General features: G+C 43.0%; 30 non-coding genes across 30 annotated transcripts; all 30 read right to left on the bottom strand.

The window, feature by feature from the left end:
- Positions 1-509: 509 nt before the first annotated feature.
- trnal-aag (transfer RNA leucine (anticodon AAG)) lies at positions 510-591 on the bottom strand. Its single transcript has one exon. It is a non-coding gene; the product is annotated as a tRNA-Leu (tRNA).
- A 737-nt stretch (positions 592-1,328) lies between these two features.
- Positions 1,329-1,410, bottom strand: trnal-aag (transfer RNA leucine (anticodon AAG)). Its single transcript has one exon. It is a non-coding gene; the product is annotated as a tRNA-Leu (tRNA).
- A 737-nt stretch (positions 1,411-2,147) lies between these two features.
- trnal-aag (transfer RNA leucine (anticodon AAG)) lies at positions 2,148-2,229 on the bottom strand. The gene has a single exon. It is a non-coding gene; the product is annotated as a tRNA-Leu (tRNA).
- Positions 2,230-2,966: 737 nt separating this feature from the next.
- On the bottom strand, positions 2,967-3,048 carry trnal-aag (transfer RNA leucine (anticodon AAG)). Its single transcript has one exon. It is a non-coding gene; the product is annotated as a tRNA-Leu (tRNA).
- Positions 3,049-3,785: 737 nt separating this feature from the next.
- trnal-aag (transfer RNA leucine (anticodon AAG)) lies at positions 3,786-3,867 on the bottom strand. Its single transcript has one exon. It is a non-coding gene; the product is annotated as a tRNA-Leu (tRNA).
- Positions 3,868-4,604: 737 nt separating this feature from the next.
- trnal-aag (transfer RNA leucine (anticodon AAG)) lies at positions 4,605-4,686 on the bottom strand. Its single transcript has one exon. It is a non-coding gene; the product is annotated as a tRNA-Leu (tRNA).
- A 737-nt stretch (positions 4,687-5,423) lies between these two features.
- trnal-aag (transfer RNA leucine (anticodon AAG)) lies at positions 5,424-5,506 on the bottom strand. The gene has a single exon. It is a non-coding gene; the product is annotated as a tRNA-Leu (tRNA).
- A 736-nt stretch (positions 5,507-6,242) lies between these two features.
- On the bottom strand, positions 6,243-6,324 carry trnal-aag (transfer RNA leucine (anticodon AAG)). The gene has a single exon. It is a non-coding gene; the product is annotated as a tRNA-Leu (tRNA).
- A 737-nt stretch (positions 6,325-7,061) lies between these two features.
- On the bottom strand, positions 7,062-7,143 carry trnal-aag (transfer RNA leucine (anticodon AAG)). The gene has a single exon. It is a non-coding gene; the product is annotated as a tRNA-Leu (tRNA).
- A 2,359-nt stretch (positions 7,144-9,502) lies between these two features.
- trnal-uag (transfer RNA leucine (anticodon UAG)) lies at positions 9,503-9,584 on the bottom strand. The gene has a single exon. It is a non-coding gene; the product is annotated as a tRNA-Leu (tRNA).
- A 736-nt stretch (positions 9,585-10,320) lies between these two features.
- trnal-aag (transfer RNA leucine (anticodon AAG)) lies at positions 10,321-10,402 on the bottom strand. The gene has a single exon. It is a non-coding gene; the product is annotated as a tRNA-Leu (tRNA).
- A 737-nt stretch (positions 10,403-11,139) lies between these two features.
- Positions 11,140-11,221, bottom strand: trnal-uag (transfer RNA leucine (anticodon UAG)). Its single transcript has one exon. It is a non-coding gene; the product is annotated as a tRNA-Leu (tRNA).
- A 737-nt stretch (positions 11,222-11,958) lies between these two features.
- Positions 11,959-12,040, bottom strand: trnal-aag (transfer RNA leucine (anticodon AAG)). Its single transcript has one exon. It is a non-coding gene; the product is annotated as a tRNA-Leu (tRNA).
- A 731-nt stretch (positions 12,041-12,771) lies between these two features.
- trnal-uag (transfer RNA leucine (anticodon UAG)) lies at positions 12,772-12,853 on the bottom strand. Its single transcript has one exon. It is a non-coding gene; the product is annotated as a tRNA-Leu (tRNA).
- Positions 12,854-13,590: 737 nt separating this feature from the next.
- On the bottom strand, positions 13,591-13,672 carry trnal-aag (transfer RNA leucine (anticodon AAG)). Its single transcript has one exon. It is a non-coding gene; the product is annotated as a tRNA-Leu (tRNA).
- Positions 13,673-14,409: 737 nt separating this feature from the next.
- On the bottom strand, positions 14,410-14,491 carry trnal-aag (transfer RNA leucine (anticodon AAG)). The gene has a single exon. It is a non-coding gene; the product is annotated as a tRNA-Leu (tRNA).
- A 736-nt stretch (positions 14,492-15,227) lies between these two features.
- trnal-aag (transfer RNA leucine (anticodon AAG)) lies at positions 15,228-15,309 on the bottom strand. The gene has a single exon. It is a non-coding gene; the product is annotated as a tRNA-Leu (tRNA).
- A 721-nt stretch (positions 15,310-16,030) lies between these two features.
- trnal-uag (transfer RNA leucine (anticodon UAG)) lies at positions 16,031-16,112 on the bottom strand. The gene has a single exon. It is a non-coding gene; the product is annotated as a tRNA-Leu (tRNA).
- Positions 16,113-16,848: 736 nt separating this feature from the next.
- On the bottom strand, positions 16,849-16,930 carry trnal-uag (transfer RNA leucine (anticodon UAG)). Its single transcript has one exon. It is a non-coding gene; the product is annotated as a tRNA-Leu (tRNA).
- Positions 16,931-17,656: 726 nt separating this feature from the next.
- Positions 17,657-17,738, bottom strand: trnal-uag (transfer RNA leucine (anticodon UAG)). Its single transcript has one exon. It is a non-coding gene; the product is annotated as a tRNA-Leu (tRNA).
- A 734-nt stretch (positions 17,739-18,472) lies between these two features.
- trnal-uag (transfer RNA leucine (anticodon UAG)) lies at positions 18,473-18,554 on the bottom strand. The gene has a single exon. It is a non-coding gene; the product is annotated as a tRNA-Leu (tRNA).
- Positions 18,555-19,290: 736 nt separating this feature from the next.
- Positions 19,291-19,372, bottom strand: trnal-uag (transfer RNA leucine (anticodon UAG)). The gene has a single exon. It is a non-coding gene; the product is annotated as a tRNA-Leu (tRNA).
- Positions 19,373-20,108: 736 nt separating this feature from the next.
- trnal-uag (transfer RNA leucine (anticodon UAG)) lies at positions 20,109-20,190 on the bottom strand. Its single transcript has one exon. It is a non-coding gene; the product is annotated as a tRNA-Leu (tRNA).
- A 737-nt stretch (positions 20,191-20,927) lies between these two features.
- trnal-aag (transfer RNA leucine (anticodon AAG)) lies at positions 20,928-21,009 on the bottom strand. Its single transcript has one exon. It is a non-coding gene; the product is annotated as a tRNA-Leu (tRNA).
- A 733-nt stretch (positions 21,010-21,742) lies between these two features.
- On the bottom strand, positions 21,743-21,827 carry trnal-uag (transfer RNA leucine (anticodon UAG)). The gene has a single exon. It is a non-coding gene; the product is annotated as a tRNA-Leu (tRNA).
- Positions 21,828-22,564: 737 nt separating this feature from the next.
- Positions 22,565-22,646, bottom strand: trnal-aag (transfer RNA leucine (anticodon AAG)). Its single transcript has one exon. It is a non-coding gene; the product is annotated as a tRNA-Leu (tRNA).
- Positions 22,647-23,383: 737 nt separating this feature from the next.
- Positions 23,384-23,465, bottom strand: trnal-uag (transfer RNA leucine (anticodon UAG)). Its single transcript has one exon. It is a non-coding gene; the product is annotated as a tRNA-Leu (tRNA).
- A 738-nt stretch (positions 23,466-24,203) lies between these two features.
- On the bottom strand, positions 24,204-24,285 carry trnal-aag (transfer RNA leucine (anticodon AAG)). The gene has a single exon. It is a non-coding gene; the product is annotated as a tRNA-Leu (tRNA).
- Positions 24,286-25,020: 735 nt separating this feature from the next.
- On the bottom strand, positions 25,021-25,102 carry trnal-aag (transfer RNA leucine (anticodon AAG)). The gene has a single exon. It is a non-coding gene; the product is annotated as a tRNA-Leu (tRNA).
- Positions 25,103-25,838: 736 nt separating this feature from the next.
- On the bottom strand, positions 25,839-25,920 carry trnal-uag (transfer RNA leucine (anticodon UAG)). The gene has a single exon. It is a non-coding gene; the product is annotated as a tRNA-Leu (tRNA).
- Between the last annotated feature and the right edge of the window lie 614 nt (positions 25,921-26,534).

Genomic DNA, 26,534 nt, shown 5'->3' with positions numbered 1-26,534 from the left:
GCAGATTGAATCTGAAAAACACAGCAGAATTTTTTCAAAAACAGAGGTGGGAATTAGGGTAAAGGATGGATTCCCTTTATTTGTCCGGTGTCCTTGGTGGCCTTGTTTGAAATTACATTACAGTTTTTTGTTGAGAAAAAGTTAAAGCGGTGGACTTTGAACCCACACCTCTGAAAGACTGGATCCTTAAATACAGTTCTCTGGACAGCTTGGCCACAGTACCCACTGTTAAAATGGACTGCTAGGTCGTCGCACAGCCCAGCCCAACTTTCCTTGTTTACAATCTAGGCTTTGACGTGAACAACCACCGGTAGGAGGTGCAACTGCCACAGCGAGAGCACAGGACTTGGTGGCTGATTGGTTAAGGTGATGGACTACACTATTGAGTTGGAACCCCATCCGTGACACACAACATTGCTTCTTTTCTCCCTTGCATGGGCGACATGAAAGTAAAAACCCAGAAACAAAGCAGAAAATGTGATAGCTTGCGCAAAAAAACTCAATAAAGATGGCAGTGGTGGGATTTGAACCCACGCCTCCTTAGAGACTGGAGCCTTAATCCAGCGCCTTAGACCGCTCGGCCACACTACCCAGCTCTGGCAAAATATTTACACTTTCTCGTCAGTTACCTAGAGCGTCTGTACTTCCTTGTATTTTAGTCTTCTTTTTCATTTTCTTCTTTAAAATCTTTATGTATCTCATGTTGCTCTTGCGTCCTTCATCTTTTTTTGATTCTCTTTTTAAAAATCTTAATTTATCTGATGTTGCTCTTTCTTCCATTGTGTACACTGAAAATTCGTTTCTGCTTTTATGTCTGAAGCAGATTGAATCTGAAAAACACAGCAGAATTTTTTCAAAAACAGAGGTGGGAATTAGGGTAAAGGATGGATTCCCTTTATTTGTCCGGTGTCCTTGGTGGCCTTGTTTGAAATTACATTACAGTTTTTTGTTGAGAAAAAGTTAAAGCGGTGGACTTTGAACCCACACCTCTGAAAGACTGGATCCTTAAATACAGTTCTCTGGACAGCTTGGCCACAGTACCCACTGTTAAAATGGACTGCTAGGTCGTCGCACAGCCCAGCCCAACTTTCCTTGTTTACAATCTAGGCTTTGACGTGAACAACCACCGGTAGGAGGTGCAACTGCCACAGCGAGAGCACAGGACTTGGTGGCTGATTGGTTAAGGTGATGGACTACACTATTGAGTTGGAACCCCATCCGTGACACACAACATTGCTTCTTTTCTCCCTTGCATGGGCGACATGAAAGTAAAAACCCAGAAACAAAGCAGAAAATGTGATAGCTTGCGCAAAAAAACTCAATAAAGATGGCAGTGGTGGGATTTGAACCCACGCCTCCTTAGAGACTGGAGCCTTAATCCAGCGCCTTAGACCGCTCGGCCACACTACCCAGCTCTGGCAAAATATTTACACTTTCTCGTCAGTTACCTAGAGCGTCTGTACTTCCTTGTATTTTAGTCTTCTTTTTCATTTTCTTCTTTAAAATCTTTATGTATCTCATGTTGCTCTTGCGTCCTTCATCTTTTTTTGATTCTCTTTTTAAAAATCTTAATTTATCTGATGTTGCTCTTTCTTCCATCGTATAAACCTAGAATTAGTTTCTGCTTTCATGTCTGAAGCAGATTGAATTAGAAAAACACGGCAGATAATTGCAATAACAGACGTGGGAATGAGGGTAAAGGCTGGATTCCCTTTATTTGTCCGGTGTCCTTGGTGGCCTTGTTTGAAATTACATTACAGTTTTCTGTTGAGAAAAACTTGCAGCGGTGGACTTTGAACCGACACCTCCGAAAGACTGGGTCCTTAAATCCAGTTCTCTGGACAGCTCGGCCACAGTTCCCACTGTTAAAATGGACTGCTTGGTCGTCGCACAGACCATCACAACTTTCCTTTTTTTCAATCAAGGAATTGACATGAACAACCACCAGTAGGAGGTGCAATTGCCAGCGCGCGGGCACAGAACTTGGTGGCTGGTTGGTTAAGGTGACGGACTACACTATTGAGTTGGAAACCCATCCGTGACACACAACATTGCTTCTTTTCTCCCTTGCATGGCCCTGCATGAAAGTAAAAACGCTGAAATAAAGCAGAACATGTGATAGCTTGCGCAAACAAACTCAATAAAGATGGCAGTGGTGGGATTTGAACCCACGCCTCCTTAGAGACTGGAACCTAAATCCAGCGCCTTAGACCGCTCGGCCACACTACCCAGCTCTGGCAAAATATTCACACTTTCTAATCAGTTACCTAGAGCGTCTGCACTCCCTTGTATTTTAGTCTTCTTTTTCATTTTCTTCTTTAAAATCTTTATGTATCTCATGTTGCTCTTGCGTCCTTCATCTTTTTTTGATTCTCTTTTTAAAAATCTTAATTTATCTGATGTTGCTCTTTCTTCCATCGTATAAACTTAGAATTAGTTTCTGCTTTTATGTCTGAAGAAGATTGAATTAGAAAAACACGGCAGATAATTGCAATAACAGACGTGGGAATTAGGGTAAAGGCTGGATTCCCTTTATTTGTCCGGTGTCCTTGGTGGCCTTGTTTGAAATTACATTACAGTTTTCTGTTGAGAAAAAGTTGTAGTGGTGGACTTTGAACCGACACCTCTGAAAGACTGGGTCCTTAAATCCAGTTCTCTGGACAGCTTGGCCACAGTTCCCACTGTTAAAATAGACTGCTTGGTCATCGCACAGACCATCACAACTTTCCTTTTTTCCAATCAAGGATTTGACGTGAACAACTACCGGTAGGAGGTGCAACTGCCACCGTGGGGGCACAGGACTTGGTGGCTGGTTGGTTAAGGTGATGGACTACACTATTGAGTTGGAACCCCATCCGTGACACACAACATTGCTTCTTTTCTCCCTTGCATTGCCCTGCATGAAAGTAAAAACACTGAAATAAAGCAGAACATGTGATAGCTTGCGCAAACAAACTCAATAAAGATGGCAGTGGTGGGATTTGAACCCACGCCTCCTTAGAGACTGGAGCCTTAATCCAGCGCCTTAGACCGCTCGGCCACACTACCCAGCTCTGGCAAAATATTTACACTTTCTCGTCAGTTACCTAGAGCGTCTGTACTTCCTTGTATTTTAGTCTTCTTTTTCATTTTCTTCTTTAAAATCTTTATGTATCTCATGTTGCTCTTGCGTCCTTCATCTTTTTTTGATTCTCTTTTTAAAAATCTTAATTTATCTGATGTTGCTCTTTCTTCCATTGTGTACACTGAAAATTCGTTTCTGCTTTTATGTCTGAAGCAGATTGAATCTGAAAAACACAGCAGAATTTTTTCAAAAACAGAGGTGGGAATTAGGGTAAAGGATGGATTCCCTTTATTTGTCCGGTGTCCTTGGTGGCCTTGTTTGAAATTAGATTACAGTTTTTTGTTGAGAAAAAGTTAAAGCGGTGGACTTTGAACCCACACCTCTGAAAGACTGGATCCTTAAATACAGTTCTCTGGACAGCTTGGCCACAGTACCCACTGTTAAAATGGACTGCTAGGTCGTCGCACAGCCCAGCCCAACTTTCCTTGTTTACAATCTAGGCTTTGACGTGAACAACCACCGGTAGGAGGTGCAACTGCCACAGCGAGAGCACAGGACTTGGTGGCTGATTGGTTAAGGTGATGGACTACACTATTGAGTTGGAACCCCATCCGTGACACACAACATTGCTTCTTTTCTCCCTTGCATGGGCGACATGAAAGTAAAAACCCAGAAACAAAGCAGAAAATGTGATAGCTTGCGCAAAAAAACTCAATAAAGATGGCAGTGGTGGGATTTGAACCCACGCCTCCTTAGAGACTGGAGCCTTAATCCAGCGCCTTAGACCGCTCGGCCACACTACCCAGCTCTGGCAAAATATTTACACTTTCTCGTCAGTTACCTAGAGCGTCTGTACTTCCTTGTATTTTAGTCTTCTTTTTCATTTTCTTCTTTAAAATCTTTATGTATCTCATGTTGCTCTTGCGTCCTTCATCTTTTTTTGATTCTCTTTTTAAAAATCTTAATTTATCTGATGTTGCTCTTTCTTCCATTGTGTACACTGAAAATTCGTTTCTGCTTTTATGTCTGAAGCAGATTGAATCTGAAAAACACAGCAGAATTTTTTCAAAAACAGAGGTGGGAATTAGGGTAAAGGATGGATTCCCTTTATTTGTCCGGTGTCCTTGGTGGCCTTGTTTGAAATTACATTACAGTTTTTTGTTGAGAAAAAGTTAAAGCGGTGGACGTTGAACCCACACCTCTGAAAGACTGGATCCTTAAATACAGTTCTCTGGACAGCTTGGCCACAGTACCCACTGTTAAAATGGACTGCTAGGTCGTCGCACAGCCCAGCCCAACTTTCCTTGTTTACAATCTAGGCTTTGACGTGAACAACCACCGGTAGGAGGTGCAACTGCCACAGCGAGAGCACAGGACTTGGTGGCTGATTGGTTAAGGTGATGGACTACACTATTGAGTTGGAACCCCATCCGTGACACACAACATTGCTTCTTTTCTCCCTTGCATGGGCGACATGAAAGTAAAAACCCAGAAACAAAGCAGAAAATGTGATAGCTTGCGCAAAAAAACTCAATAAAGATGGCAGTGGTGGGATTTGAACCCACGCCTCCTTAGAGACTGGAGCCTTAATCCAGCGCCTTAGACCACTCGGCCACACTACCCAGCTCTGGCAAAATATTTACACTTTCTCGTCAGTTACCTAGAGCGTCTGTACTTCCTTGTATTTTAGTCTTCTTTTTCATTTTCTTCTTTAAAATCTTTATGTATCTCATGTTGCTCTTGCGTCCTTCATCTTTTTTTGATTCTCTTTTTAAAAATCTTAATTTATCTGATGTTGCTCTTTCTTCCATCGTATAAACTTAGAATTAGTTTCTGCTTTTACGTCTGAAGCAGACTGAATTAGAAAAACACGGCAGATAATTGCAATAACAGATGTGGGAATTAGGGTAATTGCTGGATTCCCTTTATTTGTCCGGTGTCCTTGGTGGCCTTGTTTGAAATTACATTACAGTTTTCTGTTGAGAAAAAGTTTCAGAGGTGGACTTTGAACCTACACCTCCGAAAGACTGGGTCCTTAAATCCAGTTCTCTGGACAGCTCGGCCACAGTTCCCACTGTTAAAATGGACTGCTTGGTCGTCGCACAGACCATCACAACTTTCCTTTTTTCCAATCAAGGATTTGACGTGAAGAACCACCGGTAGGAGGTGCAACTGCCACCGTGAGAGCACAGGACTTGGTGGCTGGTTGGTTAAGGCGATGGACTACACTATTGAGTTGGAACCCCATCCGTGACACACAACATTGCTTCTTTTCTCCCTTGCATGGCCCTGCATGAAAGTAAAAACGCTGAAATAAAGCAGAACATGTGATAGCTTGCGCAAACAAACTCAATAAAGATGGCAGCGGTGGGATTTGAACCCACGCCTCCTTAGAGACTGGAGCCTAAATCCAGCGCCTTAGACCGCTCGGCCACACTAACCAGCTCTGGCAAAATATTCACACTTTCTCGTCAGTTACCTAGAGCGTCTGCACTCCCTTGTATTTTAGTCTTCTTTTTCATTTTCTTGTTTAAAATCTTTATGTATCTCATATTGCTCTTGCGTCCTTCATCTTTTTTTGATTCTCTTTTTAAAAATCTTAATTTATCTGATGTTGCTCTTTCTTCCATCGTATAAACCTAGAATTAGTTTCTGCTTTCATGTCTGAAGCAGATTGAATTAGAAAAACACGGCAGATAATTGCAATAACAGACGTGGGAATGAGGGTAAAGGCTGGATTCCCTTTATTTGTCCGGTGTCCTTGGTGGCCTTGTTTGAAATTACATTACAGTTTTCTGTTGAGAAAAACTTGCAGCGGTGGACTTTGAACCGACACCTCCGAAAGACTGGGTCCTTAAATCCAGTTCTCTGGACAGCTCGGCCACAGTTCCCACTGTTAAAATGGACTGCTTGGTCGTCGCACAGACCATCACAACTTTCCTTTTTTTCAATCAAGGAATTGACATGAACAACCACCAGTAGGAGGTGCAATTGCCAGCGCGCGGGCACAGAACTTGGTGGCTGGTTGGTTAAGGTGACGGACTACACTATTGAGTTGGAAACCCATCCGTGACACACAACATTGCTTCTTTTCTCCCTTGCATGGCCCTGCATGAAAGTAAAAACGCTGAAATAAAGCAGAACATGTGATAGCTTGCGCAAACAAACTCAATAAAGATGGCAGTGGTGGGATTTGAACCCACGCCTCCTTAGAGACTGGAGCTTAAATCCAGCGCCTTAGACCGCTCGGCCACACTACCCAGCTCTGGCAAAATATTCACACTTTCTAATCAGTTACCTAGAGCGTCTGCACTCCCTTGTATTTTAGTCTTCTTTTTCATTTTCTTCTTTAAAATCTTTATGTATCTCATGTTGCTCTTGCGTCCTTCATCTTTTTTTGATTCTCTTTTTAAAAATCTTAATTTATCTGATGTTGCTCTTTCTTCCATCGTATAAACTTAGAATTAGTTTCTGCTTTTATGTCTGAAGAAGATTGAATTAGAAAAACACGGCAGATAATTGCAATAACAGACGTGGGAATTAGGGTAAAGGCTGGATTCCCTTTATTTGTCCGGTGTCCTTGGTGGCCTTGTTTGAAATTACATTACAGTTTTCTGTTGAGAAAAAGTTGTAGTGGTGGGCTTTGAACCGACACCTCTGAAAGACTGGGTCCTTAAATCCAGTTCTCTGGACAGCTTGGCCACAGTTCCCACTGTTAAAATAGACTGCTTGGTCATCGCACAGACCATCACAACTTTCCTTTTTTCCAATCAAGGATTTGACGTGAACAACTACCGGTAGGAGGTGCAACTGCCACCGTGGGGGCACAGGACTTGGTGGCTGGTTGGTTAAGGTGATGGACTACACTATTGAGTTGGAACCCCATCCGTGACACACAACATTGCTTCTTTTCTCCCTTGCATTGCCCTGCATGAAAGTAAAAACACTGAAATAAAGCAGAACATGTGATAGCTTGCGCAAACAAACTCAATAAAGATGGCAGTGGTGGGATTTGAACCCACGCCTCCTTAGAGACTGGAGCCTTAATCCAGCGCCTTAGACCGCTCGGCCACACTACCCAGCTCTGGCAAGATTTCCAAACTTTCTCGTCAGTTACCTAGAGCGTCTGCACTTCCTTGTATTTTAGTCTTCTTTTTCATTTTCTTCTTTAAAATCTTTATGTATCTCATGTTGCTCTTGCGTCCTTCATCTTTTTTTGATTCTCTTTCTAAAAATCTTAATTTATCTGATGTTGCTCTTTCTTTCATCGTATAAACTTAGAATTGGTTTCTGTTTTTATGTCTGAAGCAGATTGAATTAGAAAAACACGGCAGATAATAGCAATAATAGACGTGGGAATGAGGGTAAAGGCTGGATTCCCTTTATTTGTCCGGTGTCCTTGGTGGCCTTGTTTGAAATTACATTACAGTTTTCTGTTGAGAAAAAGTTGTAGTGGTGGACTTTGAACCGACACCTCTGAAAGACTGGGTCCTTAAATCCAGTTCTCTGGACAGCTCGCCCACAGTACCAACTGTTAAAATGGACTGCTGGGTCGTCCCACAGACCATCACAACTTTCCTTTTTTCCAATCAAGGATTTGACGTGAACAACCACCGGTAGGAGGTGCAACTGCCACCGTGAGAGAACAGGACTTGGTGGCTGGTTGGTTAAGGCGATGGACTACACTATTGAGTTGGAACCCCATCCGTGACACACAACATTGCTTCTTTTCTCCCTTGCATGGCCCTGCATGAAAGTAAAAACGCTGATATAAAGCAGAACATGTGATAGCTTGCGCAAACAAACTCAATAAAGATGGCAGTGGTGGGATTTGAACCCACGACTCCTTAGAGGCTGGAGCGCCTTAGACCGCTCGGCCACACTACCCAGCTCTGGCAAGATTTCCACACTTTCTCGTCAGTTACCTAGAGCGTCTGCACTCCCTTGTATTTTAGTCTTCTTTTTCATTTTCTTCTTTAAAATCTTTATGTATCTCATGTTGCTCTTGCGTCCTTCATCTTTTTTTGATTCTCTTTCTAAAAATCTTAATTTATCTGATGTTGCTCTTTCTTTCATCGTATAAACTTAGAATTGGTTTCTGTTTTTATGTCTGAAGCAGATTGAATTAGAAAAACACGGCAGATAATAGCAATAATAGACGTGGGAATTAGGGTAAAGGCTGGATTCCCTTTATTTGTCCGGTGTCCTTGGTGGCCTTGTTTTAAATTACATTACAGTTTTCTGTTGAGAAAAAGTTGTAGTGGTGGACTTTGAACCGACACCTCTGAAAGACTGGGTCCTTAAATCCAGTTCTCTGGACAGCTCGCCCACAGTACCAACTGTTAAAATGGACTGCTGGGTCGTCCCACAGACCATCACAACTTTCCTTTTTTCCAATCAAGGATTTGACGTGAACAACCACCGGTAGGAGGTGCAACTGCCACCGTGAGAGAACAGGACTTGGTGGCTGGTTGGTTAAGGCGATGGACTACACTATTGAGTTGGAACCCCATCCGCACAACATTGATTATTTTCTCCCTTGCACGGCCCTGCATGAAAGTAAAAACGCTGAAATAATGCAGAACATGTGATAGCTTGCGCATACAAACTCAATAAAGATGGCAGTGGATGGATTTGAACCCACGCCTCCTTAGTGACTGGAGCCTTAATCCAGCGCCTTAGACCGCACGGCCACACTACCCAGCTCTGGCAAAATATTCACACTTTCTCGTCAGTTACCTAGAGCGTCTGCACTCCCTTGTATTTCAGTCTTCTTTTTAATTTTCTTCTTTAAAATCTTTATGTATCTCATGTTGCTCTTGCGTCCTTCATCTTTTTTTGATTCTCTTTCTAAAAATCTTAATTTATCTGATGTTGCTCTTTCTTTCATCGTATAAACTTAGAATTAGTTTCTGCTTTTATGTCTGAAGCAGATTGAATTAGAAAAACACGGCAGATAATTGCAATAACAGACCTGGGAATTAGGGTAAAGGCTGGATTCCCTTTATTTGTCCGGTGTCCTTGGTGGCCTTGTTTGAAATTACATTACAGTTTTCTGTTGAGAAAAAGTTGCAGCGGTGGACTTTGAACCGACACCTCCGAAAGACTGGGTCCTTAAATCCAGTTCTCTGGACAGCTCGGCCACAGTTCCCACTGTTAAAATGGACTGCTTGGTCTTCGCACAGACCATCACAACTTTCCTTTTTTCCAATCAAGGATTTGACGTGAACAACCACCGGTAGGAGGTGCAACTGCCACCGCGGGGGCACAGGACTTGGTTGCTGGTTGGTTAAGGCGATGGACTACACTATTGAGTTGGAACCCCATCCGTGACACACAACATTGCTTCTTTTCTCCCTTGCACGGCCCTGCATGAAAGTAAAAACGCTGAAATAAAGCAGAACATGTGATAGCTTGCGCATACAAACTCAATAAAGATGGCAGTGGTGGGATTTGAACCCACGCCTCCTTAGAGACTGGAGCCTAAATCCAGCGCCTTAGACCGCTCGGCCACATTACCCAGCTCTACTTCAGGTTTTCACACTTTCTCGTCAGTTACCCAGAGCGTCTGCACTCCCTTGTATTTTAGTCTTCTTTTTCATTTTCTTCTTTAAAATCTTTATGTATCTCATGTTGCTCTTGAGTCCTTCATCTTTTTTTGATTCTCTTTCTAAAAATCTTAATTTATCTGATGTTGCTCTTTCTTTCATCGTATAAACTTAGAATTAGTTTCTGCTTTTATGTCTGAAGCAGATTGAATCTGAAAAACACGTCAGATAATTGCAATAATAGACGTGGGAATTAGGGTAAAGGCTGGATTCCCTTTATTTGTCCGGTGTCCTTGGTGGCCTTGTTTGAAATTACATTACAGTTTTCTGTTGAGAAAAAGTTGCAGTGGTGGACTTTGAACCGACACCTCTGAAAGACTGGGTCCTTAAATCCAGTTCTCTGGACAGCTTGGCCACAGTTCCCACTGTTAAAATGGACTGCTAGGTTGTCGCACAGCCCAGGCCAACTTTCCTTGTTTACAATCAAGGCTTTGACGTGAACAAGGAGGTGGGAGGAGGTGGGAGGTAGGAGGTGCAACTGCCACCGCGGGAGCACAGGACTTGGTTAAGGCAATGGACTACACTATTGAGTTGGAACCCCATCCGTGACACACATCATTTCTTCTTTTCTCCCTTGCATGGGCGACATGAAAGTAAAAACCCTGAAATAACACCGAACATGTGATAGCTTGCGCAAACAAACTCAGATGGCAGTGGTGGGATTTGAACCCACGCCTCCTTAGAGACTGGAGCCTTAATCCAGCGCCTTAGACCGCTCGGCCACACTACCCAGCTGTGGCAAAATATTCACACTTTCTCGTCAGTTACCTAGAGCGTCTGCACTCCCTTGTATTTCAGTCTTCTTTTTCATTTTCTTCTTTAAAATCTTTATGTATCTCATGTTGCTCTTGCGTCCTTCATCTTTTTTTGATTCTCTTTCTAAAAATGTTAATTTATCTGATGTTGCTCTTTCTTTCATGGTATAAACTTAGAATTAGTTTCTGCTTTTATGTCTGAAGCAGATTGAATTAGAAAAACACGGCAGATAATAGCAATAATAGACGTGGGAATTAGGGTAAAGGCTGGATTCCCTTTATTTGTCCGGTGTCCTTGGTGGCCTTGTTTGAAATTACATTACAGTTTTCTGTTGAGAAAAAGTTGCAGCGGTGGACTTTGAACCGACACCTCCGAAAGACTGGGTCCTTAAATCCAGTTCTCTGGACAGCTCGGCCACAGTACCAACTGTTAAAATGGACTGCTGGGTCGTCCCACAGACCATCACAACTTTCCTTTTTTCCAATCAAGGATTTGACGTGAACAACCACCGGTAGGAGGTGCAACTGCCACTGCGGGGGCACAGGATTTGGTGGCTAATTGGTTAAGGCGATGGACTACACTATTGAGTCGGATCCCCATCCGTGACACACAACATTGCTTATTTTCTCCCTTGCATGGCCCTGCATGAAAGTAAAAACTCTGAAATAAAGCAGAACATGTGATAGCTTGCGCAAACAAACTCAATAAAGATGGCAGTGGTGGGATTTGAACCCACGCCTCCTTAGAGACTGGAGCCTTAATCCAGCGCCTTAGACCGCTCGGCCACACTACCCAGCTGTGGCAAAATATTCACACTTTCTCGTCAGTTACCTAGAGCGTCTGCACTCCCTTGTATTTCAGTCTTCTTTTTCATTTTCTTCTTTAAAATCTTTATGTATCTCATGTTGCTCTTGCGTCCTTCATCTTTTTTTGATTCTCTTTCTAAAAATGTTAATTTATCTGATGTTGCTCTTTCTTTCATGGTATAAACTTAGAATTAGTTTCTGCTTTTATGTCTGAAGCAGATTGAATTAGAAAAACACGGCAGATAATTGCAATAACAGACGTGGGAATGAGGGTAAAGGCTGGATTCCCTTTATTTGTCCGGTGTCCTTGGTGGCCTTGTTTGAAATTACATTACAGTTTTCTGTTGAGAAAAAGTTGCAGCGGTGGACTTTGAACCCACACCTCTGAAAGACTGGATCCTTAAATACAGTTCTCTGGACAGCTTGGCCACAGTACCCACTGTTAAAATGGACTGCTAGGTCGTCACACAGCCCAGCCCAACTTTCATTGTTTACAATCTAGGCTTTGACGTGAACAACCACCGGTAGGAGGTGCAACTGCCACCGCGGGAGCACAGGACTTGGTGGCTGGTTGGTTAAGGCGATGGACTACACTATTAAATTGGAACCCCATCCGTGACACACATCATTGCTTCTTTTCTCCCTAGCATGGCCCGACATGAAAGTAAAAAACATGAAATAAAGCAGAACATGTGATAGCTTGTGCAAAAAAACTCAATAAAGTTGGCAATGGAGGGATTTGAACCCACGCCTCCTTAGAGACTGGAGCCTTAATCCAGCGCCTTAGACCACTCGGCCACACTACCCAGCTCTGGCTAAATATTCACACTTTCTCGTCAGTTACCTAGAGCGTCTGTACTTCCTTGTATTTTAGTCTTCTTTTTCATTTTCTTCTTTAAAATCTTTATGTATCTCATGTTGCTCTTGCTTCCGTCATCTTTTTTTTATTCTCTTTTTAAAAATCTTGATTTGTCTCATGTTGCTCTCTCTTCCATTGTGTACACTGAAAATTGGTTTCTGCTTTTATGTCTGAAGCAGATTGAATCTGAAAAACACAGCAGATATTTTCAAAAACAGATGTGGGAATTATGGTAAAGGCTGGATTCCCTTTTTTGTCCGGTGTCCTTGGTGGCCTTGTTTGAAATTACATTACAGTTTTTTGTTGAGAAAAAGTTAAAGCGGTGGACTTTGAACCCACACCTCTGAAAGACTGGATCCTTAAATAAAGTTCTCTGGACAGCTTGGCCACAGTACCCACTGTTAAATTGGACTGCTAGGTTGTCGCACAGCCCAGGCCAACTTTCCTTGTTTACAATCAAGGCTTTGACGTGAACAAGGAGGTGGGAGGAGGTGCAACTGCCACCGCGGGAGCACAGGACTTGGTGGCTGGTTGGTTAAGGCAATGGACTACACTATTGAGTTGGAACCCCATCCGTGACACACATCATTTCTTCTTTTCTCCCTTGCATGGGCGACATGAAAGTAAAAACCCTGAAATAACACCGAACATGTGATAGCTTGCGCAAACAAACTCAGATGGCAGTGGTGGGATTTGAACCCACGCCTCCTTAGAGACTGGAGCCTTAATCCAGCGCCTTAGACCGCTCGGCCACACTACCCAGCTCTGGCAAGATTTCCACACTTTCTCGTCAGTTACCTAGAGCGTCTGCACTCCCTTGTATTTTAGTCTTCTTTTTCATTTTCTTCTTTAAAATCTTTATGTATCTCATGTTGCTCTTGCGTCCTTCATCTTTTTTTGATTCTCTTTCTAAAAATCTTAATTTATCTGATGTTGCTCTTTCTTTCATCGTATAAACTTAGAATTAGTTTCTGCTTTTTTTTCTGAAGCAGATTGAATTAGAAAAACACGGCAGAAAATTGCAATAACAGACGTGGGAATTAGGGTAAAGGCTGGATTCCCTTTATTTGTCCGGTGTCCTTGGTGGCCTTGTTTGAAATTACATTACAGTTTTCTGTTGAGAAAAAGTTAAAGCTGTGGACTTTGAACCGACACCTCCGAAAGACTGGGTCCTTAAATCCAGTTCTCTGGACAGCTCGGTCACAGTACCAACTGTTAAAATGGACTGCTGGGTCGTCCCACAGACCATCACAACTTTCCTTTTTTCCAATCAAGGATTTGACGTGAACAACCACCGGTAGGAGGTGCAACTGCCACCGTGAGAGCACAGGAGTTGGTGGCTGGTTGGTTAAGGCGATGGACTACACTATTGAGTTGGAACCCCATCCGTGACACACAACATTGCTTCTTTTCTCCCTTGCACGGCCCTGCATGAAAGTAAAAACGCTGAAATAAAGCAGAACATGTGATAGCTTGCGCATACAAACTCAATAAAGATGGCAGTGGTGGGATTTGAACCCACGCCTCCTTAGAGACTGGAGCCTAAATCCAGCGCCTTAGACCGCTCGGCCACACTACCCAGCTCTGGCAAGATTTCCACACTTTCTCGTCAGTTACCTAGAGCGTCTGCACTCCCTTGTATTTTAGTCTTCTTTTTCATTTTCTTCTTTAAAATCTTTATGTATCTCATGTTGCTCTTGCGTCCTTCATCTTTTTTTGATTCTCTTTCTAAAAATCTTAATTTATCTGATGTTGCTCTTTCTTTCATCGTATAAACTTAGAATTAGTTTCTGCTTTTATGTCTGAAGCAGATTGAATTAGAAAAACACGGCAGAAAATTGCAATAACAGACGTGGGAATTAGGGTAAAGGCTGGATTCCCTTTATTTGTCCGGTGTCCTTGGTGGCCTTGTTTGAAATTACATTACAGTTTTCTGTTGAGAAAAAGTTAAAGCGGTGGACTTTGAACCGACACCTCTGAAAGACTGGGTCCTTAAATCCAGTTCTCTGGACAGCTTGGCCACAGTTCCCACTGTTAAAATGGACTGCTGGGTCGTCCCACAGACCATCACAACTTTCCTTTTTTCCAATCAAGGATTTGACGTGAACAACCACCGGTAGGAGGTGCAACTGCCACCGTGAGAGCACAGGAGTTGGTGGCTGGTTGGTTAAGGCGATGGACTACACTATTGAGTTGGAACCCCATCCGTGACACACAACATTGCTTCTTTTCTCCCTTGCACGGCCCTGCATGAAAGTAAAAACGCTGAAATAAAGCAGAACATGTGATAGCTTGCGCATACAAACTCAATAAAGATGGCAGTGGTGGGATTTGAACCCACGCCTCCTTAGAGACTGGAGCCTAAATCCAGCGCCTTAGACCTTTCGGCCACACTACCCAGCTCTGGCAAGATTTCCACACTTTCTCGTCAGTTACCTAGAGCGTCTGCACTCCCTTGTATTTTAGTCTTCTTTTTCATTTTCTTCTTTAAAATCTTTATGTATCTCATGTTGCTCTTGCGTCCTTCATCTTTTTTTGATTCTCTTTCTAAAAATCTTAATTTATCTGATGTTGCTCTTTCTTTCATCGTATAAACTTAGAATTAGTTTCTGCTTTTATGTCTGAAGCAGATTGAATTAGAAAAACACGGCAGATAATAGCAATAACAGACGTGGGAATTAGGGTAAAGGCTGGATTCCCTTTATTTTCCGGTGTCCTTGGTGGCCTTGTTTGAAATTACATTACAGTTTTCTGTTGAGAAAAAGTTGCAGTGGTGGACTTTGAACCGACACCTCCGAAAGACTGGGTCCTTAAATCCAGTTCTCTGGACAGCTCGCCCACAGTACCAACTGTTAAAATGGACTGCTGGGTCGTCCCACAGACCATCACAACTTTCCTTTTTTCCAATCAAGGATTTGACGTGAACAACCACCGGTAGGAGGTGCAACTGCCACCGTGAGAGCACAGGAGTTGGTGGCTGGTTGGTTAAGGCGATGGACTACACTATTGAGTTGGAACCCCATCCGTGACACACAACATTGCTTCTTTTCTCCCTTGCACGGCCCTGCATGAAAGTAAAAACGCTGAAATAAAGCAGAACATGTGATAGCTTGCGCATACAAACTCAATAAAGATGGCAGTGGTGGGATTTGAACCCACGCCTCCTTAGAGACTGGAGCCTAAATCCAGCGCCTTAGACCGCTCGGCCACACTACCCAGCTCTGGCATGATTTCCACACTTTCTCGTCAGTTACCTAGAGCGTCTGCACTCCCTTGTATTTTAGTCTTCTTTTTCATTTTCTTCTTTAAAATCTTTATGTATCTCATGTTGCTCTTGCGTCCTTCATCTTTTTTTGATTCTCTTTCTAAAAATCTTAATTTATCTGATGTTGCTCTTTCTTCCATCGTATAAACTTAGAATTAGTTTCTGCTTTTATGTCTGAAGCAGATTGAATTAGAAAAACACGGCAGATAATAGCAATAACAGACGTGGGAATTAGGGTAAAGGCTGGATTCCCTTTATTTTCCGGTGTCCTTGGTGGCCTTGTTTGAAATTACATTACAGTTTTCTGTTGAGAAAAAGTTGCAGTGGTGGACTTTGAACCGACACCTCCGAAAGACTGGGTCCTTAAATCCAGTTCTCTGGACAGCTCGCCCACAGTACCAACTGTTAAAATGGACTGCTGGGTCGTCCCACAGACCATCACAACTTTCCTTTTTTCCAATCAAGGATTTGACGTGAACAACCACCGGTAGGAGGTGCAACTGCCACCGTGAGAGCACAGGACTTGGTGGCTGGTTGGTTAAGGCGATGGACTACACTATTGAGTTGGAACCCCATCCGTGACACACAACATTGCTTCTTTTCTCCCTTGCACGGCCCTGCATGAAAGTAAAAACGCTGAAATAAAGCTTGCGCATACAAACTCAATAAAGATGGCAGTGGTGGGATTTGAACCCACGCCTCCTTAGAGACTGGAGCCTAAATCCAGCGCCTTAGACCACTCGGCCACACTACCCAGCTCTGGCAAGTGTCCACACTTTCTTGTCAGTTACCTAGAGCGTCTGCACTCCCTTGTATTTTAGTCTTCTTTTTCATTTTCTTCTTTAAAATCTTTATGTATCTCATGTTGCTCTTGCGTCCTTCATCTTTTTTTGATTCTCTTTTTAAAAATCTTAATTTATCTGATGTTGCTCTTTCTTTCATCGTATAAACTTAGAATTAGTTTCTGCTTTTATGTCTGAAGCAGATTGAATTAGAAAAACATGGCAGATAATTGCAATAACAGACGTGGGAATTAGGGTAAAGGCTGGATTCCCTTTATTTGTCCGGTGTCCTTGGTGGCCTTGCTTGAAATTACATTACAGTTTTCTGTTGAGAAAAAGTTGCAGCGGTGGACTTTGAACCGACACCTCCGAAAGACTGGGTCCTTAAATCCAGTTCTCTGGACAGCTCGGCCACAGTTCCCACTGTTAAAATGACCTGCTTGGTCGTTGCACAGACCATCACAACTTTCCTTTCTTCCAATCAAGGATTTGACGTGAAACCCCACCTGTAGGAGGTGCAACTGCCACCGCGGGGGCACAGGACTTGGTGGCTGGTTGGTTAAGGCGATGGACTACACTATTGAGTTGGAACCCCATCCGTGACACACAACATTGCTTCTTTTTTCCCTTGCATGGCCCTGCATGAAAGTAAAAACGCTGAAATAAAGCAGAACATGTGATAGCTTGCGCAAACAAACTCAATAAAGATGGCAGTGGTGGGATTTGAACCCACGCCTCCTTAGAGACTGGAGCCTTAATCCAGCGCCTTAGACCGCTCGGCCACACTACCCAGCTCTGGCAAGCTTCCACATTTTCTCGTCAGTTACCTAGAGCGTCTGCACTCCCTTGTATTTTAGTCTGCTTTTTCATTTTCTTCTTTAAAATCTTTATGTATCTCATGTTGCTCTTGCGTCCTTCATCTTTTTTGATTGTCTTTGTAAAAATCTTAATTTATCTGATGTTGCTCTTTCTTCCATCGTATAAACTTAGAATTAGTTTCTGCTTTTATTTCTGAAGCAGATTGAATTAGAAATACACAGCAGATAATTGCAATAACAGACGTGGGAATTAGGGTAAAGGCTGGATTCCCTTTATTTGTCCAGTGTCCTTGGTGGCCTTGTTTGAAATTACATTACAGTTTTCTGTTGAGAAAATGTTGCAGCGATGGACTTTGAACCGAAAGACTGGGTCCTTAAATCCAGTTCTCTGGACAGCTCGGCCACAGTACCCACTGTTAAAATGGTCTGCTTGGTCGTCGCACAGACCATCACAACTTTCCTTTTTTCCAATCAAGGATTTGACGTGAACAATCACCGGTAGGAGGTGCAACTGCCACCGTGGGGGCACAGGACTTGGTGGCTGGTTGGTTAAGGCGATGGACTACACTATTGAGTTGGAACCCCATCCGTGACACACAAGATTGCTTCTTTTCTCCCTTGCATGGCCCTGCATGAAAGTAGAAACGCTGAAATAAAGCAGAACATGTGAAAGCTTGCGCAAACAAACTCTATAAAGATGGCAGCGGTGGAATTTGAACCCACGCCTCCTTAGAGACTGGAGCCTAAATCCAGCGCCTTAGACCGCTCGGCCACACTACCCAGCTCTTGCAAGATTGCCAGACTTTCTCGTCAGTTACCTAGAGCGTCTGCAGTCCCTTGTATTTTAGTCTTTTTCATTTTCTTCTTTAAAATCTTTATGTATCTCATGTTGCTCTTGCGTCCTTCATCTTTTTTTGATTCTCTTTCTAAAAATCTTAATTTATCTGATGTTGCTCTTTCTTCCATCGTATAAACTTAGAATTCGGTTCTGCTTTTATGTCTGAAGCAGATTGAATTAGAAAAACACGGCAGATAATTGCAATAACAGAGGTGGGAATTAGGGTAAAGGCTGGATTCCCTTTATTTGTCCGGTGTCCTTGGTTGACTTGCTTGAAATTACATTACAGTTTTCTGTTGAGAAAAAGTTAAAGCGGTGGACTTTGAACCCACACATCTGAAAGACTGGATCCGTAAATCCAGTTCTCTGGACAGCTTGGCCACAGTACCCACTGTTAAAATGGACTGCTAGGTCTTCGCACAGCCCAGGCCAACTTTCCTTGTTTACAATCTAGGCTTTGACATGAACAACCACCGGTAGGAGGTGCAACTGCCACCGCGGGAGCACAGGACTTGGTGGCTGGTTGGTTAAGGCGATGGACTACACTATCGAGTTGGAACCCCATCCGTGACACACAACATTGCTTCTTTTCTCCCTTGCATGGCCCTGCATGAAAGTAAAAACGCTGAAATAAAGCAGAAAATGTGATAGCTTGCGCAAACAAACTCAATAAAGATGGCAGTGGTGGGATTTGAACCCACGCCTCCTTAGAGACTGGAGCCTAAATCCAGCGCCTTAGACCGCTCGGCCACACTACCCAGCTCTGGCAAGATTTCCGCACTTTCTCGTCAGTTACCTAGAGCGTCTGCACTCCCTTGTATTTTAGTCTTCTTTTTCATTTTCTTCTTTAAAATCTTTAGTATCTCATGTTGCTCTTGCGTCCTTCATCTTTTTTTTATTCTATTTTTAAAAATCTTAATTTATCTGATGTTGCTCTTTCTTCCATTGTGTACACTGAAAATTAGTTTCTGCTTTTATGTCTGAAGCAGATTGAATCTGAAAAACACAGCAGATAATTTCAAAAACAGAGGTGGGAATTAGGGTAAAGGCTGGATTCCCTTTATTTGTCCGGTGTCCTTGGTGGCCTTGCTTGAAATTACATTACAGTTTTCTGTTGAGAAAAAGTTAAAGCGGTGGACTTTGAACCTACACCTCTGAAAGACTGGATCCTTAAATACAGTTCTCTGGACAGCTTGGCCACAGTACCCACTGTTAAAATGGACTGCTAGGTCATCGCATAGCCCAGGCCAACTTTCCTTGTTTACAATCAAGGCTTTGACGTGAACAACCACCGCTAGGAGGAGCAACTGCCACCGCGGGAGCACAGGACTTGGTGGTTGGTTGGTTAAGGCGATGGACTACACTATTGAGATGGAACCCCATCCGTGACCAACAACATTGCTTCTTTTCTCCCTTGCATGGCCCTGCATGAAAGTAAAAACGCTGAAATAAAGCAGAACATGTGATAGCTTGCGCAAACAAACTCAATAAAGATGGCAGTGGTGGGATTTGAACCCACGCCTCCTTAGAGACTGGAGCCTAAATCCACCGCCTTAGACCGCTCGGCCACACTACCCAGCTCTGGCAAGATTTCCACACTTTCTCGTCAGTTACCTAGAGCATCTGCACTCCCTTGTATTTTAGTCTTCTTTTTCATTTTCTTCTTTAAAATCTTTAGTATCTCATGTTGCTCTTGCGTCCTTCATCTTTTTTTTATTCTATTTTTAAAAATCTTAATTTATCTGATGTTGCTCTTTCTTCCATTGTGTACACTGAAAATTAGTTTCTGCTTTCATGTCTGAAGCAGATTGAATCTGAAAAACACAGCAGATAATTTCAAAAACAGAGGTGGGAATTAGGGTAAAGGCTGGATTCCCTTTATTTGTCCGGTGTCCTTGGTGTCCTTGCTTGAAATTACATTACAGTTTTCTGTTGAGAAAAAGTTAAAGCGGTGGACTTTGAACCTACACCTCTGAAAGACTGGATCCTTAAATACAGTTCTCTGGACAGCTTGGCCACAGTACCCACTGTTAAAATGGACTGCTAGGTCGTCGCATAGCCCAGGCCAACTTTCCTTGTTTACAATCAAGGCTTTGACGTGAACAACCACCGCTAGGAGGAGCAACTGCCACCGCGGGAGCACAGGACTTGGTGGTTGGTTGGTTAAGGCGATGGACTACACTATTGAGATGGAACCCCATCCGTGACCAACAACATTGCTTCTTTTCTCCCTTGCATGGCCCTGCATGAAAGTAAAAACGCTGAAATAAAGCAGAACATGTGATAGCTTGCGCAAACAAACTCAATAAAGATGGCAGTGGTGGGATTTGAACCCACGCCTCCTTAGAGACTGGAGCCTTAATCCAGCGCCTTAGACCGCTCGGCCACACTACCCAGCTCTGGGGAACTATTCACACTTTCTCGTCAGTTACCTAGAGCGTCTGCACTCCCTTGTATTTTAGTCTTCTTTTTCATTTTCTTCTTTAAAATCTTTATGTATCTCATGTTGCTCTTGCGTCCTTCATCTTTTTTTTATTCTATTTTTAAAAATCTTAATTTATCTCATGTTGCTCTCTCTTCCATTGTGTACACTGAAAATTAGTTTCTGCTTTTATGTCTGAAGCAGATTGAATTAGAAAAACACGGCAGATAATTGCAATAACAGACGTGGGAATTAGGGTAAAGGCTGGATTCCCTTTATTTGTCCGGTGTCCTTGGTTGCCTTGCTTGAAATTACATTACAGTTTTCTGTTGAGAAAAAGTTAAAGCGGTGGACTTTGAACCCACACATCTGAAAGACTGGATCCGTAAATCCAGTTCTCTGGACAGCTTGGCCACAGTACCCACTGTTAAAATGGACTGCTAGGTCTTCGCACAGCCCAGGCCAACTTTCCTTGTTTACAATCTAGGCTTTGACATGAACAACCACCGGTAGGAGGTGCAACTGCCACCGCGGGAGCACAGGACTTGGTGGCTGGTTGGTTAAGGCGATGGACTACACTATCGAGTTGGAACCCCATCCGTGACACACAACATTGCTTCTTTTCTCCCTTGCATGGCCCTGCATGAAAGTAAAAACGCTGAAATAAAGCAGAAAATGTGATAGCTTGCGCAAACAAACTCAATAAAGATGGCAGTGGTGGGATTTGAACCCACGCCTCCTTAGAGACTGGAGCCTAAATCCAGCGCCTTAGACCGCTCGGCCACACTACCCAGCTCTGGCAAGATTTCCGCACTTTCTCGTCAGTTACCTAGAGCGTCTGCACTCCCTTGTATTTTAGTCTTCTTTTTCATTTTCTTCTTTAAAATCTTTAGTATCTCATGTTGCTCTTGCGTCCTTCATCTTTTTTTTATTCTATTTTTAAAAATCTTAATTTATCTGATGTTGCTCTTTCTTCCATTGTGTACACTGAAAATTAGTTTCTGCTTTTATGTCTGAAGCAGATTGAATCTGAAAAACACAGCAGATAATTTCAAAAACAGAGGTGGGAATTAGGGTAAAGGCTAGATTCCCTTTATTTGTCCGGTGTCCTTGGTGGCCTTGCTTGAAATTACATTACAGTTTTCTGTTGAGAAAAAGTTAAAGCGGTGGACTTTGAACCTACACCTCTGAAAGACTGGATCCTTAAATACAGTTCTCTGGACAGCTTGGCCACAGTACCCACTGTTAAAATGGACTGCTAGGTCGTCGCATAGCCCAGGCCAACTTTCCTTGTTTACAATCAAGGCTTTGACGTGAACAACCACCGCTAGGAGGAGCAACTGCCACCGCGGGAGCACAGGACTTGGTGGTTGGTTGGTTAAGGCGATGGACTACACTATTGAGATGGAACCCCATCCGTGACCAACAACATTGCTTCTTTTCTCCCTTGCATGGCCCTGCATGAAAGTAAAAACGCTGAAATAAAGCAGAACATGTGATAGCTTGCGCAAACAAACTCAATAAAGATCGCAGTGGTGGGATTTGAACCCACGCCTCCTTAGAGACTGGAGCCTTAATCCAGCACCTTAGACCGCTCGGCCACACTACCCAGCTCTGGGGAACTATTCACACTTTCTCGTCAGTTACCTAGAGCGTCTGCACTTCCTTGTATTTTAGTCTTCTTTTTCATTTTCTTCTTTAAAATCTTTATGTATCTCATGTTGCTCTTGCGTCCTTCATCTTTTTTTGATTCTCTTTCTAAAAATGTTAATTTATCTGATGTTGCTCTTTCTTTCATCGTATAAACTGAGAATTAGTTTCTGCTTTTATATCTGAAGCAGATTGAATTAGAAAAACACGGCAGATAATTGCAATAACAGAGGTGGGAATTAGGGTAAAGGCTGGATTCCCTTTATTTGTCCGGTGTCCTTGGTGGCCTTGTTTGAAATGACATTACAGTTTTCTGTTGAGAAAAAGTTGCAGCGGTGGACTTTGAACCGACACCTCCGAAAGACTGGGTCCTTAAATCCAGTTCTCTGGACAGCTCGGCCACAGTTCCCACTGTTAAAATGGACTGCTTGGTCGTCGCACAGACCATCACAACTTTCCTTTTTTCCAATCAAGGATTTGACGTGAACAACCACCGGTTGGAGGTGCAACTGCCACTGCGGGGGCACAGGATTTGGTGGCTAATTGGTTAAGGCGATGGACTACACTATTGAGTCGGATCCCCATCCGTGACACACAACATTGCTTATTTTCTCCCTTGCATGGCCCTGCATGAAAGTAAAAACTCTGAAATAAAGCAGAACATGTGATAGCTTGCGCAAACAAACTCAATAAAGATGGCAGTGGTGGGATTTGAACCCACGCCTCCTTAGAGACTGGAGCCTTAATCCAGCGCCTTAGACCGCTCGGCCACACTACCCAGCTGTGGCAAAATATTCACACTTTCTCGTCAGTTACCTAGAGCGTCTGCACTCCCTTGTATTTCAGTCTTCTTTTTCATTTTCTTCTTTAAAATCTTTATGTATCTCATGTTGCTCTTGCGTCCTTCATCTTTTTTTGATTCTCTTTCTAAAAATGTTAATTTATCTGATGTTGCTCTTTCTTTCATCGTATAAACTGAGAATTAGTTTCTGCTTTTATGTCTGAAGCAGATTGAATTAGAAAAACATGGCAGATAATTGCAATAACAGACGTGGGAATTAGGGTAAAGGCTGGATTCCCTTTATTTGTCCGGTGTCCTTGGTGGCCTTGTTTGAAATTACATTACAGTTTTCTGTTGAGAAAAAGTTGCAGCGGTGGACTTTGAACCGACACCTCCGAAAGACTGGGTCCTTAAATCCAGTTCTCTGGACAGCTCGGCCACAGTACCAACTGTTAAAATGGACTGCTGGGTCGTCCCACAGACCATCACAACTTTCCTTTTTTCCAATCAAGGATTTGACGTGAACAACCACCGGTAGGAGGTGCAACTGCCACCGCGGGGGCACAGGACTTGGTGGCTGGTTGGTTAAGGCGATGGACTACACTATCGAGTTGGAACCCCATCCGTGACACACAACATTGCTTATTTTCTCCCTTGCATGGCCCTGCATGAAAGTAAAACCGCTGAAATAAAGCAGAAAATGTGATAGCTTGCGCAAACAAACTCAATAAAGATGGCAGTGGTGGGATTTGAACCCACGCCTCCTTAGAGACTGGAGCCTTAATCCAGCGCCTTAGACCGCTCGGCCACACTACCCAGCTGTGGCAAAATATTCACACTTTCTCGTCAGTTACCTAGAGCGTCTGCACTCCCTTGTATTTCAGTCTTCTTTTTCATTTTCTTCTTTAAAATCTTTATGTATCTCATGTTGCTCTTGCGTCCTTCATCTTTTTTTGATTCTCTTTCTAAAAATGTTAATTTATCTGATGTTGCTCTTTCTTCCATTGTGTACACTGAAAATTCGTTTCTGCTTTTATGTCTGAAGCAGATTGAATCTGAAAAACACAGCAGAATTTTTTCAAAAACAGAGGTGGGAATTAGGGTAAAGGATGGATTCCCTTTATTTGTCCGGTGTCCTTGGTGGCCTTGTTTGAAATTACATTACAGTTTTTTGTTGAGAAAAAGTTAAAGCGGTGGACTTTGAACCCACACCTCTGAAAGACTGGATCCTTAAATACAGTTCTCTGGACAGCTTGGCCACAGTACCCACTGTTAAAATGGACTGCTAGGTCGTCGCACAGCCCAGCCCAACTTTCCTTGTTTACAATCTAGGCTTTGACGTGAACAGCCACCGGTAGGAGGTGCAACTGCCACCGCGGGGGCACAGGACTTGGTGGCTGGTTGGTTAAGGCGATGGACTACACTATTGAGTTGGAACCCCATCCGTGACACACAACATTGCTTCTTTTCTCCCTTGCATGGCCCTGCATGAAAGTAAAAACGCTGAAATAAAGCAGAACATGTGATAGCTTACGCAAACAAACTCAATAAAGATGGCAGTGGTGGGATTTGAACCCACGCCTCCTTAGAGACTGGAGCCTTAATCCAGCGCCTTAGACCACTCGGCCACACTACCCAACTCTGGCAAGCTTCCACACTTTCTCGTAAGTTACCTAGAGCGTCTGCACTTCCTTGTATTTTAGTCTTCTTTTTCATTTTCTTCTTTAAAATCTTTATGTATCTCATGTTGCTCTTGCGTCCTTCATCTTTTTTTGATTCTCTTTCTAAAAATGTTAATTTATCTGATGTTGCTCTTTCTTTCATGGTATAAACTTAGAATTAGTTTCTGCTTTTATGTCTGAAGCAGATTGAATTAGAAAAACACGGCAGATAATTGCAATAACAGACGTGGGAATGAGGGTAAAGGCTGGATTCCCTTTATTTTCCGGTGTCCTTGGTGGCCTTGTTTGAAATTACATTACAGTTTTCTGTTGAGAAAAAGTTGCAGTGGTGGACTTTGAACCCACACCTCTGAAAGACTGGGTCCTTAAATCCAGTTCTCTGGACAGCTCGCCCACAGTACCAACTGTTAAAATGGACTGCTGGGTCGTCCCACAGACCATCACAACATTCCTTTTTTCCAATCAAGGATTTGACGTGAACAACCACCAGTAGGAGGTGCAACTGCCACCGTGAGAGCACAGGACTTGGTGGCTGGTTGGTTAAGGCGATGGACTACACTATTGAGTTGGAACCCCATCCGTGACACAGAACATTGCTTATTTTCTCCCTTGCATGGCCCTGCATGAAAGTAAAAACGCTGAAATAAAGCAGAACATGTGATAGCTTGCGCAAAAAAACTCAACAAAGATGACAGTGGTGGGATTTGAACCCACGCCTCCTTAGAGACTGGAGCCTTAATCCAGCGCCTTAGACCGCTTGGCCACACTACCCAGCTCTGGCTAATTATTCACACTTTCTCGTCAGTTACCTAGAGCGTCTGCACTTCCTTCAATTTTTGTCCTCTTTTTAATTTTCTTCTTTAAAATCTTTATGTATCTCATGTTGCTCTTGAGTCCTTCATCTTTTTTTGATTCTCTTTTTAAAAATCTTAATTTATCTGATGTTGCTCTTTCTTCCATCGTATAAACTTAGAATTAGTTTCTGCTTTTATGTCTGAAGCAGATTGAATTAGAAAAACACGGCAGATAATTGCAATAACAGACGTGGGAATTAGGGTAAAGTCTGGATTCCCTTTATTTTCCGGTGTCCTTGGTGGCCTTGTTTGAAATTACATTACAGTTTTCTGTTGAGAAAAAGTTGCAGCGTTGGACTTTGAACCGACACCTCCGAAAGACTGGGTACTTAAATCCAGTTCTCTGGACAGCTCGGCCACACTACCAACTGCTGAAATGGACTGCTGGGTCGTCCCACAGACCATCACAACTTTCCTTTTTTCCAATCAAGGATTTGACATGAACAACCACCGGTAGGAGGTGCAACTGCCACCGTGAGAGCACAGGACTTGGTGGCTGGTTGGTTAAGGCGATGGACTACACTATTGAGTTGGAACCCCATCCGTGACACACAACATTGCTTCTTTTCTCCCTTGCATGGCCCTGCATGAAAGTAAAAACGCTGAAATAAAGCAGAACATGTGATAGCTTACGCAAACAAACTCAATAAAGATGGCAGTGGTGGGATTTGAACCAACGCCTCCTTAGAGACTGGAGCCTTAATCCAGCGCCTTAGACCACTCGACCACACTACCCAACTCTGGCAAGCTTCCACACTTTCTCGTAAGTTACCTAGAGCGTCTGCACTTCCTTGTATTTTAGTCTTCTTTTTCATTTTCTTCTTTAAAATCTTTATGTATCTCATGTTGCTCTTGCGTCCTTCATCTTTTTTTGATTCTCTTTCTAAAAATCTTAATTTATCTGATGTTGCTCTTTCTTTCATCGTATAAACTTAGAATTAGTTTCTGCTTTTATGTCTGAAGCAGATTGAATTAGAAAAACACGGCAGATAATTGCAATAACAGACGTGGGAATTAGGGTAAAGGCTGGATTCCCTTTATTTTCCGGTGTCCTTGGTGGCCTTGTTTGAAATTACATTACAGTTTTCTGTTGAGAAAAAGTTGCAGCGTTGGACTTTGAACCGACACCTCCGAAAGACTGGGTACTTAAATCCAGTTCTCTGGACAGCTCGGCCACACTACCAACTGCTGAAATGGACTGCTGGGTCGTCCCACAGACCATCACAACTTTCCTTTTTTCCAATCAAGGATTTGACATGAACAACCACCGGTAGGAGGTGCAACTGCCACCGTGAGAGCACAGGACTTGGTGGCTGGTTGGTTAAGGCGATGGACTACACTATTGAGTT

Source organism: Oncorhynchus mykiss, chromosome 13 (assembly GCF_057628025.1).
Source record: "Oncorhynchus mykiss isolate SJ-2025 chromosome 13, ASM5762802v1, whole genome shotgun sequence".
In the NCBI taxonomy this organism is placed as follows: domain Eukaryota; kingdom Metazoa; phylum Chordata; class Actinopteri; order Salmoniformes; family Salmonidae; genus Oncorhynchus; species Oncorhynchus mykiss.
This window is presented reverse-complemented; position numbering and strand designations above follow the sequence as displayed.